We start from the raw sequence: 13967 nt of genomic DNA, 5'->3' as shown, positions 1-13967 counted from the left end.
TATTGGAAAGAGGGAAGTACATCAATTCAAACCCACATTCCATACCTGGGTGACCATGGGGATGGTACAAAATTTTCTTTGAACCCCAGTGTTTTTATCTGTCAAACAGGAACAATAGCTGTTGAACAGGTGCCCCCCCACCCCCATGCCTGGAATGTTTTGTCCTCCCTCCATCTCATAATTTCCCCAGCTTCCTTCAAGGATCACTTAGAACCCCACCTCCTGTAGGAGGCCTTTTCTGGGCCCTACAGCTAGACTCCTTCACCCTTTGAGATAACTTTCATCTAAGTCCATCTCTCTTGTATCTACCTAGAGATTTTCAAATTTGTTTCCTCCATTAGAATGGAGACTCCTTGAGGGCAAAAACTGTTGGGTTTTTTTTGTACTTATAGGAGCTCCCAGAACTTAGCAGAGTATGTGGCAGTTTGTTCAGTCATTTTTTTCAGTTGTATCTAACTTTTTGTGACCCCATTTGGGATTTTCCTGGCCAAGATACTCTAGAGGTTTGCCGTTTCCTTCTCCAGTTCATTTTACAGATGAGGAAAGTTAAATGACTTGCCCGGGGTCACATGGCTAGTAAATGTCTGAGACCAGATTTGAACTCATGAAGAGTCTTCCTGATTCTAAGTCCCATGCTCTATCTTCACCATCTAGCTGCCCCATCTGGCATGTAATAAATGTTTAATAAATAAATGCTTGTTGACTAACTAGATTGACTGACATCACCTCACACTGTAGCGTATAAGGAAAATGCTTTGGAAACTATACAAATATTTCCTGGTGCTTTACACTATAGAAATGGGAGCTACTGCTACTAGCCTTTCCAAGCCCTAGAGAGTTCAGGAACTCACTAGCACCTGGGAAAAATTTTAATCTGGGACTCCTTGACCATGATTATTCTTTTCAGGACTTGGCTTACTTCCCTTGACCTGTCAACATCTTGGAAGGCTTTACCCTGGAAGGTTCCGCTGATAAAGATGAGACCCTATTTCCTTCTGATGGGCCAGTCTAGCTTGGTCCCTGATTCCTCACTTGGTAGGCAAGGGTTCAAAGATGGTGCTCAATGTCATAAGATCCACAGGACTAAAGCAGTGGGATGTCAGAGCCTCTGCCCTAGAAGGTTCTTAATCTGTGGTCCATGAACTTATTTTAAAATATATCTTGATAACTGTATTTCAACATAATTGGCTTCCTTTGAAACCTATGTATTTTATTTTATGCATTTTAAAACTATTATGCTGAGAAACGGTCCATGGGCTCTGCCATGCCAAAGGGTCCATGATATAAAAAAAAGTTAAGAATCCCATCCTACTTTAGAGGTCATATAATCCAATACAGGGGGAGAAATTGAAGTCCAGAATAGTGAAGGGACTTGCCTAAAGTGATGAACTTAGTCAGTGGCAGTTTGGAGGACTAGAACTGGTCCCCAATCAAAGGAAACTTTCTTCTCATGGTTTTAAGGAGAACCAAGCCCTCTGGAATGGCCTGCTGAAGTCAGCTAATGCCCTTGGCTAATAGGGTAAGAGGAGAGCCTTTAAAGAGGGATGCTCAGTATGTGCATCCCGGAGGAGACAGTTTTTGGCTGTTTCTTAATCATCCCATAAGAGCAGTTCAGATCCTCTGGTCTCTCTAAGCCAAATTGGCCTTGCTGTTGCTAAACCTGGAGAAATTAAACTCTATTATCGCCACTCAACTAAAGTTACCAAAGCTCCTTTAATTGCTAAATCAAATGGCTTTTTTTCTCAGACCTCTCAGCTTTCTTGACCTCACTGTTGATTATCTGTTTCCTGCTAGAGATTTGGTTCTCCTGCCTTTTTCTTAGAGTTCTTTTCAGGAACATTATCCTCATCACACCTCCTAACCAATGGTGGGTATTTCCTAAGGCTGAATTCTGAGATGTTTTATCTTTACATTCTCTTACTTGGTGTCATCATCAGCTCTTATGGATTTAATTATCTCCATGTACTGACTCCCCATACACAGTGTCCTAAAAGTCTTAGGCTTAAAACTGCATTTTTTTGGAAGGGGTGGTTATCCTATACCCAGCCCTGTTCTTTCCCTCCTAAACTTCAATTCCCATATCACTCACTACCTGCCTATTGAACATTTCCAACTGGATGTTCAATGGGCAGCTTAAACTCCACATACCCAAAACCGAACTCAATTATTTCTTTTACCTCCAAATCTGCCCCACTTTCCAAGATTCCTTATCTCTCTTGAGGGTACCAAGTTGGTCAATATGCATTTTAAGTACTTACCATATCCATGACACTAAGTGCCTGCTAGGGATACACAAAAAGGCAAATAAACATTGACCCTGCCCTCTCATTAAATGAGGTCAAGACAACATGCAAAATAACTATTTTCATACATAATGATGCAATGTATAAATGGAAGGCAACTTCTAAAGGGAAGTACTAGATATAATAGCTCAGGGGTGGGGAACCTGCAGCCTTGAGGCCACTTGTGGCTCTCTAGGTCCTTGAGTGCCAGCAGCCTCTTGACTGAATCTGTTTTATGTAAAATATATGTAAATATGCTTTATGTAAATATATACCAAGCAAGCTATATAAATAACTAAAAAGGGAACACACTGGTGTTAGGAGGGGAGAAGGAAGGCTTCCTGTAGAAGGTAGGATTTTGGTTATAACTTAGAAGGAAGCCTAGGAGGTCTATGGTCAGAGAGGAAGAGGAAGAGAGCATTTTTAGGCATGGGAGATAGCCAGATGAAATGCTTGGACCCAAGAGATGGAGTGGAACAGCCAGGAGGCCTGTGTCATTGGATCAGAGAGTGCCTACTGGGCAAGTAAGGTGTAAGAACACCAGAAAGGCGGGAGGGGGCAGATTGTGAAGGACTTTGAATGAGTGCTAAAGGGAACATCTTGTATTTGCCCCTGCAGGTCACAGGAGTTTACTGAGTAGGGGTGGGACTGACATGGTCAGACCTGCATTTTAGAAAAAGTCACTTTGTTGGCTGAATGGAGGACAGACTGGCGTGAGAAGGGACTTGAGGCAGGCAGATCCCCACCCCCACCCCAGCAGGCTACTGCAAAAGTCCAGATTCGAGGAGAGAAGGGGATGTATCTGAGAGATGCTGTAAAAATGAAATTGAGAGGCCTTGGCAATAGCTCGCATATAGGGGGGTGGTGGTGAGGAATCTAGGTTGGAGCTTTGGTTTTGACCCCGAGGGGCTAGAGGAACCCAGTAACAGGGAAGGTGCAGGGGCTAGGACTGGGGAGATAATGAGTCCTGTTTCGGATATATTTAGTTTAAGATGTCTCCTGGACATCCAGTTTGAGAGGTCTGAAAGTCAACTAGGGATGCGAGATTGGAGGTCAGAAGAGAGGTGAGGGCAGGATTGGTGGATTTGAGAATCATCAGCATAGAGATGGTCATTAAATCCATGACTGTGGATGTGGTCACCAAGTGAAGAAGTGCAGAGGGAGGAGAGCATGCAGGACAGACCCCTGAGAGACATCTATAGTTAGAGGACCACTGAGGAGGGGGTCAGAGAGGTAGGAGAGAGGGGGCATCCAGAGAACCTAGAGAGAGAGAGTGTCTGGGAGGTGCAGAGGTGATCAATATTGCCAAGGGGAATGAGGGCTTAGAAAAGGCACTTGCCCCTGTACTGGGGAGGAAGTTGCCTTAGGTGGTACAGTGGATAGAGTGCTGGGCCTGAGTCACCAGGATGTGGGTTCAAATCTAGCCCCAGACATGTGCTAGCTGTGTGGCCCTGGGCAAGTCGCTGCACCCTGTTTGCCTCAGTTTCCTCATCTGTAAAATGGGCTAGGAGAAGGAAATGGCGAATCCACTCCAGGATCTTTGCCAAGACAGGTCAAATGGGGTCAGGAAAGGGTCTAGAACAACTGAACAAACGTAGTCGGCAGTGCTCTATCCCTATCTCACAATATCCTGTTTAGATGTTCTTAAGCACCCCCTGACTAAAGTCCCTGGTTCAGACCGGGCTAGCTCACTGCTCCATCGGAGACATAGACTCCCAGCCCTCCACATCCCAATTATCCACCGCAGAGCGACTGTGGGTCTTTTATAGCCTCAGTCTCACCTGCTAGCCTATTACAGGGCCTGACGGAATGATTGATAAGGCTGTGGCAACCTGTTCTCCCATTAGAGAGCAAAGTCCGAGCTCGGAGCCCGCCCGGAGCCCGCCCTTCGCCACGCCCAATGGGGGGGTGCCGCGAGTTTGTTTTGACGTCAGACGCGCACTTTGATGACGCGATGACGCTGGCGCGAGAGGATGGCGACGGCGGCGGGAGGCTCCTTGGAAGCCGCCGAGGAGTTGAGGAGACTGTGTAGGGTTTGAGGTGAGCGCGGCCCCGCCCGGTCGACTGCCCCGAGAGAGCCCGCACCCTGGAGGCCTGAGAGCTCCGCTCTCAGGACCCCCCCGACATCAGTCCAGGCCAGGCAGGGCGGAGGGTCGGGCCGGACCGGGCTAAGCTAAGCCTCGCGGGGGTCGGGCCGAGGCGAGCCTGGACTCGGCTTTCCCCGGAACGACCTCGCCCGCCGCACCCCGGATCCGGAGGCCTTCTTTGCCCGACCCGTCTTCGGAAGCTGGCGTCTTCACGGGCCGGAAGCCGGCGAGTGGGGTCCTCCCCACCCCCCTCCTCTACCTGTCGCGCTGGACTCAGTCTGCACTGTCCATAGGGGGCGGGGCAGGTGTTTGTCTCCAGCCGGAGGTGGGGGAGCCCGTACTAGCGCCGCCCCTTCCACCCTCAGAACACGCGGGGAGTGGTGCTGGTGCAGCGCAGGCTTCCCCCTTCTCTGGCCTCAGTTTACTCATCTGTAAAATGACGGGCAGGGACTAGATAGTCCCCAAGGCCCCTTCCAGCTCCTGCAGCCACTTTCTTTTTTTCATATTTCAGTTTATTTATTTTAGTTTTCAACATTCACTTCCACAAGTCTTTGAGTTCCAGATTTTCTCCCCCCTCCCCCCATCCCGTGAAGGAATACCCTTCCCCCAGTCTGCCCTCCATTCTGTGACCACCACCCCCTCCCCTTCTCTCATCCCTTCCCTTTCTGTTTTCCTGTGGGATAAAATAGATTTCTGTATCCCATTGCCTGTGTAGCTTATTTCCCAATTGCAAGTAAAGACAATTTTTAACATTCGTTTGTAAAACCTTTGAGTTCCAAATTCTCTCCCTTTCTCCCTCCCCACACACCCTCATTGAGAGGGCAAGCAATTCGATATAGGTTATACATGTGTAGTTATGCAAATCACTTCCATAACAGTCATGTTGTGAAAGACAATATTTTTCTCTATCCCCTCCCCTCCCCCCATTTATTCTGTTCTCTCCTTTGACCCTGGCTCTCCTCACAAGTGTTTGCTTCTGTTTACCCTCTCCCCCACTCTGCCCTCCCTTCTGTCATCCCCCCCTTATACTCTTCCCCTTTCCTGTAGGGTGAGAGAGATTTCCATACCCATTTGAGTGTGTATATAATTCCCTCCTTAAGCCAGTTACAGTGAGGGTAAGGTTCATTCTTTCCCTCTCACCTCCACCCTCTTCCCCTCCACTGTGAAAGTGTTTTCTTGCCTCATTTATGTGAGATTCTACCTCTCCCTTTCTCCTACCAGTACATTCCTCTCTCACCCTTTAATTTTATTTTTTAGATATCATTCCTTCATATTCAGCTCACCCTGTGCCCTTTGTCTTTATATATTCCCTCCAACTACCCTAATAATGAGAAAGGCCTCATGAGTTACAAATAGCATCTTTCTATGTAGGAATGTAAGAAGTTCAACTTTAATAAACCCCTCTTTCCTGTTTACCTTTTCATGCTTCTCTTGAGTCTTATATTTGAAAGTCAATTTTTGTATTTAGCTCTGACTCCTTAAGAATGCATTAAATTCCTTTATGTCATTGGATGTTAATTCCCGCGGGCCCCCCCCCCCCATTACAATTCCTGGTGGTAATCCTAGCTTCTTTCACCTCCAGAATATTGTATCTCAAGCCTTCTGATCCTTTAATGTAGAAGCTGCTAATCTTGTGTTGTCCTGATTGAATGTTTCCACAATACTTGAATTATTTATTTCTGGCTGCTTGCAATATTTTCTCCTTGACCTGGGGACTCTGGAATTTGGCTATAATCTTCCTAGGAGATTTCCTTTTGGGACCTCTTTCAGGAGGTGATTGGTAGATTCTTTCAATTTCTATTTTACCCTTTGGTTCTAGAATATCAGGGCAGTTTTCCTTGATTATTTCTTGAAAGATGATGTCTAGGCTCTTTTTTTGATTATGGTTTTCAGGTAGTCCAATAATTTAAAAATTCTCTCTCCTGGATCTATTTTCCAGGTGAGTTCTTTTTTCAGTGAGATATTTCACAGTCTTCCACTTTTTTCATTCTTTTGGTTTTGTTTTATAATTTTTTGATTTCTCATAATCATTAACTTTCTTTTGTTCCCTTCTAATTTTTAAGGAATCATTTTCTTCAATGAGCTTTTGAACCTTCAATTTTACATTTGGCGAATTCTGCTTTTTAAGGCATTCTTCTCATTGGGTTTTTGGATCTTTTTTGCCATTTGGGTTAGTCTATTTTTTAAGGTGTTGCTTTCTTCAGTATTTTTTGGGTCTCCTTTAGCAAGCTGTTGACTTGTTTTTCATGATTTTCTTGAATCACTTTCATTTCTCTTTCCAATTTTTCTTCTACTTCTCTTGCTTGATTTTCAAAATTCTTTTTGAACACTTCCATGGCCTGAGACCAATTCATATTTTTCTTGGAGGCTTTGGATGTAGGAACTTTGACTTTGTTGTCTTCTTCCGAGTGTATGTTTTGATCTTCCTTGAGGTTTTTTCCTGCTGTTTGCTCATTTCCCCAGCCAATTACTTGATATTTTAACTTTTTGTTAAGGTAGAATTCTGCTTCCAGTGTGGAGGGCGTACTGTTCCAGGCTTTGGGGAATTTTGTGCAGTGTGTGTGTGTGTGTTTTATAAAGCATTTGGGGTTAAATAACTTGCTCAAGGTTATATGGCCAGTTATTTTTGTGTGGGTGTTAAGTAGCTGAGGCCAGAACCTATCCTGGGTCTCCCCGACTCGGGGGCTGGCGCTCTTACTCACTGTGCCACTTGGCCGCCCCTTGTGCAGCTGTTTTCAGAGATATTTCTAGGGACCTGTAAGTTTCAGTTCTCCTAAGGTAGTATGATCTAAGGAGAGGTGTTTACTCCTCTCCTGGCCTGTGTTCTGGTCTGTGATGACCACAAGCCCTTTTTTCTACCCTGGAACTCTGAGGAGGGTTCTCTCTCCATTGCAGCCAAGCTCTAGTATGCCAGTGCTCCTGCTCACCCCAGGGATGCAACCCAGATCCCAGTATGGGCAAAGAAATAAAATCCTGTTTCAGCAAAGAGATCCCTGTAATGTCCTTCTGATCAGTTATTAGATCCCTTTACCATTTGTGGGCTGAGAGCTCTGGAAGCAACCACTGCTGCCACCCCAGGGCTGCACCAAGTCTGCATTCCTTTCTCACCCAGGTCAGACCTTTCCCATTGACCACCTAAGTTTTCTTTGGTGTTTGTAGGTTGAGAAGTCTGGAAACTGCCTCAGCTGATAGTGATTTAATCCTGAGGCCTGCTCTGGATTTGCTGGGGCCTGGCCTGGTCCATGCCAGTGCAGCTCATGCTGGACTCTGCTTCTCTCCCAGTCTGGTACAACAGATCTTTCCCATCGACCCTCCAGGTTGTCTTGTTTTGGAATTTGTTTCACTCTGTCTTTTTGTGGGTTTTGTTGCTCTAGAATTTGTTTAGAGTCATTTTACACAGGTATTTGTAGGGTTTTGGGGGAGAACTCAAGTGATTCCCTGCTTTTATTCTGCCATCTTGGCTCTGTGCCCCCTGTAGCCATTTTCTGCTTTCAAGTGGGTTCTCTCAATCTCACACCTCTTTCTTTACCTTAATTCCTTTCCTGTAACACTAAAAGCCAGCCCACCTCTTATTTCTCAGAGCCAACCAAACTTCCTCTCTCCAGCCTCTCCTTTCCACTTCTTTGCAGCTCCCTGTTTTTCCTGCACAGCCTTGTTTGTGTGGCATGATGCTGGTGCTGGTGGACTTGCCCTTAAAGGATTTAGAGCTCCGAGAGACCTTAGAGATCATCTAGTTGAATGATTCCCTTATTTTTGAGCTGAAGAAATGAAACCCAAAGAGGGGGGAGACACCTTGTCCAAGGACACAGAGACTTTTAAGTAGTAGATCTAACTGGGATAAACCCCTGTTCTCTGCTTCCACTTCCAGTATTCTTTCCCCTGCAGTAAGTTGCTGTTTCTTGCAATCATGCTTGTTGGCATCCATCCTATCAGAGCAGCTTATTAGGTGACAAATATTCTTCAAAAGTGAGAGAGGTATTCAAGACTGAGGAGGGATTCATGGACCTTTGAAACCTTGCCATTTTCTTATTACCAGTTACACAACTGACCATTTCCTTTCAAAATGTTTTCTCCCTCTCAAATAGTACCATTACTAATGGGGCAGCTAAATGGTGCAATGGATAGAGCACTGGGCCTGGAGTCAGGAAGATCTGAGTTCAGGTGTGACCTCAGACACTAGCTATGTGACCCTGGCAAGTCACTCTAACCCTGTTTGCTTCTGTTCCTCTTCTGTAAAATGGACTGGAGAAAGAAGTGGCAAGCTGTTCAAGTCTCTCTGCAAAGAAAACCCCAAAAGAGGTCACCAAGAGTCAGACCTGACTGAAGCAACTGAACAGCAACTGAAAATCATGACTAAGCCTAACTTTGGGGTGTAGGGTATACTACTGCTTTATAGTGTGCCTGTGCCTATGCCATAGGCAACCTATGTCCCAATTCAGTGCTTCTGGGTGCTTGTTTGTAGATCCAGGCTTGAAATTTGGGGTTATGTTCCTGTGTCAGAGCCAAAACCTGTACACCATTGAATCAAAGGTAGCAGGACAGAGTGAAATCAGTTTATGGTCTTCCCTGAAGCTGTACTGGTCAGCTGTTTACATTAGTCAAGGAGTAGGTTGTAGGTGTGGTGAAGAAGCCTACAGCCAAGCAGTTTTTACTTGATAAGACTTTTTGTCTTGGCTAATTTGAGAGTGTGTGTATACCTGTACATTTATGTGTGTATATATATATATATATATATATATATATATATATATGTACACATATATACATTATACACTCACACACATTGTCTCTCTTCTATATGGGAGGTTGGGAGCCCTTATGAATCTCCTGTAGTGTAGAGAGATGAGCAGGGCAATGGTTGGTATCATAACATGAATAGAGAAATACATAAAAGAATGTATTGTTACAAGTCAAGGGAAGGGAGAACATTAAAAAGAAGGAGTGAACAATAATGTGAGATGTTGTAGAGAAGCTGAGTAGAATGAGCACTGAGCAAAGGTCATTGGCTTTAGCGTTTGGACAGTCATAGATAACCTCCCAGGGACTAAACTCTGGTGACAGGGGAAGACCTCGTACAACTTGATTCCCAGGTTCTCTACGCTCAGCAAGTAGGGTGGTGGGCTTAGAAGCCAGAATGCAAGAGGAAATGGTGGAAAAGCAGAGCCATACACTTTCCCTTTGGTATCCGTTCTGGACATATTCCCCATGTTGGTCAGTAGCAGGAAATTCCCATATGTGCCTTTCACTCTTTTTGGTAGCAAAATACAGGAAACAAAATGGATACCCATTGATTGGGAAATGACTGAAAAAACCTGTAGTCTATAAATAATAGAATATTATTGTGCTATAAGAAACAATAAATGAAGAATTCAGAGAAACCTGGGAAGTGAAGAAAGCAAAATTTAAAAAAAGCAATATATCCAGTGATTGTCACAGTGTAAATAGAAGAAGGCATGTAAATTCTAATTAATTGTAATTACTGATCTTGTCCATAGAATAGGCCTGTACAACCTGTGACTGAGAGCCCTTGGGCCTCCAGGCCTTTTAGTTCATTGTTTTGGTTGTACTTAGTTTTTTGGCTTTTCTTTGTGTCCCAGGTGCTTAGCACAGTGCTTGTGCTTAATGCATACTTGTTCACTTGAGTAAAGGGGTGCAGGGTTGGGGTTTGGAGAAAGTGAACAAGATTATAATCTCCAAAAGGGACGAGACCTGAGCATCTATGTGAAATGAGAAACTTGGGCTAGATGTTCTTTAAGGTAGCTATCAGCCATAAGTCTTATAATTCTGTGGTTGTCTTATTTATTTTTGTATCTTCCTCAGTACTACCAATTATAGATGATGAGTCAGTGTTTGTTGAGTTGAATGGAATTGAATTGAAAAGTGAAAACTGTAGAACAGGTTTGCTTTTCTAACACTTTGTTTAGGTTGCTTTGATTTCTTGGTTCCTATCCAGTTTTGTTAGTGCACTGGCTAAATTGTAGTGAGTAGTAACTTGCTTGTTTCTGACAGTGAATTTAGGGACTTAGCTATGGTTAGAACTCAATGTTTTCTTATTTCTCAGAATTATTTTGAATTGCCAGATCACAAGCTCCATGGAGTCTGAAATAGATGTTCTTTAAGTTGGACACCAAGAAATGACTATAAATTCTTGGTTTATAATCTTAGTCTTTCTATTTTCTTTTACAAGGAACTCGAAAGTTATGATTTTTTTCTTCCTTCCTTTCCTTTTTCCTCCTTTTCCCCTTTCTCTCCGCACACCCCTTACCTTGGAGGAAAGCTCTTCTGTTGAAAGAATTGAGAAGGGATTTATTTGACATCATTTTTCTTCCAGGAATCTTATTCACATTCTCTGTTTAAGCTAACTTGTGTCAGTTCAGACGTCACTGAGCCAGTAGTTGGTACAGCCCCTTTTGTTACCAAATTATCCAGAAACAGTGGTTCCAAAGGAGAGAAATATGGATAATCTTATTTACCTAGGAGAGATTCTACCTCTTAAGGAGTTTTTTACTGCATGGGCTCTTGGCTCATCATCATAATAGCTAACATTTATACAGAACTTTAAGTTTTGCAAAGTATTTTGTGTACATTACTTCATCTGTGAGAAAAAGTGGTAATAACCGTTTGGAATGTTGAAGAATCATCAGAGCATCACTACACTTTGGTACTTAAAAGAACCCTCATTTCATTATTATGGATATTCCCTTCACCAATTTAGAGGGGTCGCAGTATAAAACTCAGTAGTCTTTCTTCAAGAATTGCTTATGGCAAATTTATCAAACTTTGACCAAGTTGATGGTGAGCCTTTCTGAATTTAGCTAGGCTCATCTTTAGAAGACACAGTGTATAGGGCAACTGGGTGATATAGTGAATGGAGTGCCAGGCCCAGAGTCAGGAAGACCTGACTTTAAATCTGGCCTCAGGCACTAGCTGTGTGGCTCTGGGCATGTCATTTAATCTTGTTTGCCTCAGTTTTCTCATCTGTAAAATGAGCTGGAGAAGGAAATGGCAAACTACTCGACTATCTTTCCCAAGAAAACCCAGTAGAATCATGAAGAGTTGGACTGAACAACAACAGAATTCACACCCACAGAGGGTAGATTGGCTCTGTTTTAGGGAGTTCTATGCTACCCTGTCCTGGAGTTATTTAGACAGTTGTATCTTCTATGATAGGAATATTGTTTCCCATTTCCAAGGCTTTATTACTTTAATCAGAGTAGACCCTGGAACCATGTAAAGAGCTTGCTCCAGAGAACTCTGTGTGCAAGTACTTAAGGCCCAGGCTTTCCTAACAACTTTAGCACTGTGCTGTATTTTGCCAGGAGAATAGTAGAAGTATAAGACTCAATCCATATGCTCAAGGAATTTGCCATCCAGTTGGGAAGACAGATAATTTTGATGAGGCAATTAGAGAGTAGTGGAAGAATGTATAGAATGAAATGCTAAGTATCAGAAGTTCAAAGAAGTCAGAGCAGCAATTAAGCATCCTGGTGGTCATTTTATCTCTTTAACTCTGGTTTCTCATCTACAAAATGGCAATACTTGCATCACTATTCACCTCAAAAGATTGTTGTTAGGAAAATGCTATGTAATCTTCAAATATGATTTAAATGTGAGATTGTTTTGTAAGGTGTACTAATGTTTATTTGCTAATTAGTGGGGGAGGCTTCATTGGGAAGACTTCATGTAAGAGAGTATTTGAACTGGGCTTTGATATCTTGGATAGATTAAATTGGATGGGGAAAGTATTTCTGGTTGGGCAACTAGATTGAGCATATTTTTTTCTTGCCATTTTTAAAAACTTAATTAAAAACATGTTGGAGAAGATGTGGGAAAGTTGGAACACTAATTCATTGTTGGTGGAGTTGTGAGCTGATCCAACCATTCTTGAGAAGAATTTGGAATTGTGTCCAAAGGGCTATTAAAATGTGTATGTAAGGGACCCAGCAATACCACTTCTAGGGCTGTATCCCAAAGAGATCATAAAAATGGGGAAAGGACCCACATGTACGTTATTTCTAGCAGCTCTTTTTTTTTTTTTTTTCCTTTTTTTTTTGGTGGAGTTAGGGGTTTATGTGCACCCAGCTTCTTTTGTGTGTGTGTGTGTGTGTGTGTGTGTGTGTGTGTGTGTGTGTGTGTTAAGTGTCTGAGGCCGGAACTGGACTTGGGTCCTCCTGACTCCAGGGCCGGCACTTTACTCACTGTGCCACCTAGCTGCCCCCTCAGCTCTTTTTCTAAGAACAGAAAATTAAGGGGATGTTCATCAGTTGGGGAATGGCTAAACAAGTTATGGTATATATGAATGTAATGGAATACTGTTGTGCTAATGGTGAACAGCAGACTTCAGAAAAGCCTGGAAAAACTTAAATGAACTGACGCTGCATGAAATGAGCAGAACCAGGAGAATACTGTACACAGTGACAGCCACAGTGTGAAATGATTGACTTTGATAGATTTAGCCCTTCTCAGCAATGCAAGGACCTAAAACAATTCCAGAGGACTCATGATGTTGTTAAATACCATCCACATCCACAGAAAGAGCTGTGGAGTCTGAATGCAGAACATAGCAGCCTATTTTTCTTTCTTTTTGTTTTTTTTGTTGTATTTTTTTTTCTTTCTTGTGGTTCCTCCTTTTTGTTCTGGTACTTCTGTGCAACATGACTAATGTGAAAGTATGTCTAATGGGAATTTTTTAAAAAATATGATCTTAACAGACCTCAACAAACATGAACATTTCTTTTTTTTATGTTTTTTCTTTTACAATTAAATGTGAAGATAGTTTTCAACATTCATATTTTATAAAATTTTGAGTTCCAATTTTTCCTCCCTCTTGTTCCTCTTCTCCAAGATAGCTGAAGTTATTAATAATTTCAAGTAGTTTTTTAGTGGATTTTCTAGGTATATCATCTGCAAAGAGTGATAGTTATCCTCATTGCGTATTCTAATTCCTTTAATTTCTTTTTTCTTCTCATTGCTATAACTATCATTTCTAGTATCTGACTTCCAGGTAATCCAATAATTCTTAAATTATCTCTCCTGGATCTGTTTTCCAGGTCTTTTGTGTGTCCAATGAGGCATTTTACATTTTCTTCTATTGATTTTGTTTAACTGATTCTTGATGACTCATAGAGTCATTAGCTTCTACTTGCCCAATTCCAATTTTTAAGAAATTGTTTCTTCAGTTAGCTTTTGTATCTCCTTTTCCATTTGGCAGATTCTACTTTTATAGGAGTTTTTTTCAGTAGAATGTTTCACATTTGGCCAATTCTATTTTTTAAGGAGTTTTTTTCTTCAGTCAATTTTTGTGCTTTCTTTTCCAAGCTATTGACTCTTTTTCACAGCTCTCTTGAAGAACTCTTATTTCTTTTCCCAATTTTTCTTCTGCCTCTCCTAGTTGATTTTTAAAATCCTTTTTTGAGCTTTGCAAGAGGACTTTTTGGTCTTGAGACCAATTCATATTTTCCTTTGAGGCTTTGCATGTAGGTATTTTGACATTGTTGTCCTCTTCTGAGTTTGTATTTGGATCTTCCCTGTTGTTGTAGTGACTTCTTATTGTCAGGGCTCTTTTTAATTTTTTTTTTCTCATTTTAAAAAGTTGAAC

At 42.5% G+C, this 13967-nt stretch overlaps 1 protein-coding gene across 1 annotated transcript in view; it reads left to right on the top strand.

Annotated features, from left to right (window-relative positions):
* The first annotated feature begins 4203 nt into the window (after positions 1–4203).
* The window catches only part of PSKH1 (protein serine kinase H1), a 63833-nt gene continuing 54069 nt past the window's right edge, over positions 4204–13967 (top strand). The window contains exon 1 of the mRNA XM_069085706.1: positions 4204–4322. The gene's annotated coding sequence lies outside the window, so the exon portion shown is untranslated. The remainder of the gene's footprint in view (positions 4323–13967) is intronic.

This window comes from Petaurus breviceps, unplaced genomic scaffold (assembly GCF_028583685.1).
Source record: "Petaurus breviceps papuanus isolate PSGF00001 unplaced genomic scaffold, PetGlider_PUasm1.0 176, whole genome shotgun sequence".
NCBI lineage: Eukaryota > Metazoa > Chordata > Mammalia > Diprotodontia > Petauridae > Petaurus > Petaurus breviceps.
The sequence above is the reverse complement of the archived record's forward strand: the minus strand, read 5'-3'. Positions and strand labels throughout refer to the sequence as shown.